Raw genomic sequence first — 3,137 nt, 5'->3', positions numbered from 1 at the left:
GTGCTGTTCTTTGCAGCCTGTGATGAATGCACCAAGAAGACAGTACGGCTATTTATTTTGGTTTTCTCCCTAATGAATTTTTATATTTATTTATTACGTGCTTCTTTATAGGCAATCTGTTTGAGTGAATAACATTTGCCTGGGAACTGATTTTTTAATCTCAAAGGTAATTAAATAAAATGGTTCATAGTTCCACGTACCAGAATAATGCGCGTTTAACGCACGCAAACCCGTCGAAACCTGAACCAACAGGATCAAAGCGTGTTGTCTCCCAACCGATGCCGGGCACTTTTAACCTTGGTGTTAGTTTCCCTGTTCTTATTATAGCCTCAATCGACTGAAATAGCTGAAGGAAAAAATAGTCAGGGGAGGGGGGGAGAAGAGCACCTTTGCCTTTAGCACGTTCTTGAGCATGGTGGCCGCTCATTTCTCTGTGGCTTTCTGCAACAAGACCAGCCCAGCTTTGAGACCCAGCCAACATCTGGCCTCTTTTGGCATCCCATGCTTTGCTGATGTTTTAAAAATAACTCTAAAGCATGGGTCTAACGCTGGGTTAAGGTGCTGGGATGATGATGCTGGAAACCACTGTCCTCCCCTGGTGGGCAGGGGAGAGGCGGCTGGTTCCCGGGGGTGGCATCCCTCCAGTCCCTGGAAACTGCTGCCAACCGCACGGGCTTTGTTTGAGAAAGATGGGCATGGAGAATTAAATGGGGATCCCTCGTTCAGCTCATCTAGGTCAGCGAGCAGGTATTTGATGGTGATAATGGTCAGACCCGATTTGAACTAGGAGCGGGCGAAGCCAGTGAAGTCAGGGCCGTACCATCCCGCATCTCCAGTGAGTGTCTAAAACCTGCGTTTTTCCTCCATTAATTTAATCAAGGCAGATTATTTTTAAAAAGACCCTGCTATTCATTAAGGATATAATTATCTTTATAACTAACTGCTCATGGCTGATTTTTCCCTCTCCTGATTTGCAGTCAGCCAGCAGTTGGTTTTCAGCATGGGTTTTGATTCCCATTCTCCTTCCTCCCTTCTCAGCTGGTTTTGATCTTATTTTACTTACTAAATGAATTTCTTGGGGGAAAGAAAAGTGTTTGTCATTCTGCCCTACGCAGAATCACATCCAGGGACATGTAAGGTAAGTCCCGTTCCTGGAGATGTGCTTGGCAGCCGCTAACGGATAATGAGGACATGCCATAACTCGTGCTGATACATCTGAGAAACTGGACCTGGGTCCTGGCTCTTTGAACAGCCTATTTCAGTGTATTTAGTAGTTAATATTATTTAACAGCAATACTATATGGCAAAAAGTGAATCCCTTGTGACCCAGCTAAGCAGACTGCACTGGGCAATGTGTTGCAAAGTACCAGCGTTTATTTTGCATTTTAGTTTTAATCAAATATTCTGCATCTTACAAGAGCCGTTATGTGGAAACCTGTATCAGAATGATGTTAAATTATCCGTCGTTTGGGGAGGGGTCAGCTGTTGTGTTGTAGGTGCAGGAAAGCTGCTTTCGGAGTTGCTCCATAGAATATTGAACTGGGAAGAAGAATAAGAGAGTGCAGCGGTATCTGTGCTACCCGAGCATCTCCTGAGCGTGGCAGGGATCCAGCCGGAGGGGCTGGGGAAACTGTTTTCTGTGGGCTTGTTGAGGCAATCACTTGATACTTTTGTGAGTCACTGTACCTTGCAGTAATTTAGTGCTTTAGAAGCCTTACACCATCCCAAAGCATTTCTGTGTTTCTTAAATCCCTCAAAGCCTCAGAAAACTAACCACTTTGATATTTAGAAGAACTGGAGTTGTCCTTTCCACGCAGAACCTAAATGCCTTTAATCTGGTTTATTAATTTGGTGTAGAAAAGGGGGACTTCATCCAGTGGGACCCTGTTCCTGGAACAGTTATTTCCCTTCATTTTATAACACAAAGCAAAATAAAGAGATAGCTTTTTCTTTTTTCCTAGCCAGCACTAACGAGATATTTTGCATACAGCTGAACATAATCATGAAACCCAAAAGGATATCCGAGGTTTTAATTTTGGCATCCTGTTGTGCCGGTGAAGGAACGTAGTGATTTATCCATCGAGCTGATACTTTGATGAGTTGTAGTCGTTTAGTTTTTTGCTAGGATGGGGGTGTTTGAGTTTTTGCTATCATTTTATAGTTATCCCAAGCATTACAAGAGGGCACAAAATCAGGGGGGCGGTGGTGGAACAGGGACAGGGTGGCACAGGTCACCCACGGGCAGGGGGGACAGCAAGGCAGGAGCTCTGCCATGCAGATGCTGGGCAGGAGGCAGGCGGTGTTATCGGCAGAGGTAGGCAGGTGAAATCCCACATGGGCAGGCTGAAGACTGTAGTGGTTTTCATTTCAGACTCCCAAATTGTTTTCCTCCCTGCAGAGCTGCTGCCCTGGGTGCAGAGGACCCCGTCTCCGGCTGCAGGACCCCCCGATGCCTGGGGAGAAGCGTGGGCATCTCCGAATACGCTTCAGGCCGGGTCCCTTGTCCCGTGGGAAAGCAGCTCCCGCGGCAGGCAAGGCAGGCACAGGTCCCTGGGGAACGGGCAGGGAAATCTCCATTATTGTGTGGTCCCTTCGGCAGGCAGCGAGAGCTGGGACGCAGTGAGGAGGTGTCGTGCTGGGAAGAGAGATGAGGGCAAAGGACTCCTGACCCGTGTACCAGCCGGCTTCATTAGCCCGCCGCTCCCAAAGCGGCCCTAATTAGGGACCTAGCTATGGAGCTGATTGCCGGGCGCAGCGGAGCATACTGCAGCCCCGCTCCTTGTGGGGCTGCAGAGCCGGGCCGGGGTGGGGGGTCCGGGTGCTGGCTCCAGTGAGCAGGGAACCGGAGCTGCTCTGCTCGCCGTGGCCGGGGGAAAGCAATTGCAGCCCTCGGGTGCAACGTGCTTTGGTAAAAACGTGGTGCCTGGTATTGCTTCAGAGCGAGTCGTAGATGGTGCGTTTATCGAATGATCACTGGGCTGCCAAAAAAATAGGTAGGATGGGGCAGAAACGGTAGCACTTTGGTGCTGCGTGCCCTGTTTGCAGGTACGAGGAGGAGACGGGGAAACGCAGCGTGCCGGTACGGGGCTGCTGCAGTCGCTGGGCTGGCGTTTGTGCCGAGAGCCATGTCCGGCTCC

This window comes from Fulmarus glacialis, unplaced genomic scaffold (assembly GCF_000690835.1).
Source record: "Fulmarus glacialis isolate BGI_N327 unplaced genomic scaffold, ASM69083v1 scaffold9035, whole genome shotgun sequence".
Taxonomy (NCBI): domain Eukaryota; kingdom Metazoa; phylum Chordata; class Aves; order Procellariiformes; family Procellariidae; genus Fulmarus; species Fulmarus glacialis.
This window is presented reverse-complemented; position numbering follows the sequence as displayed.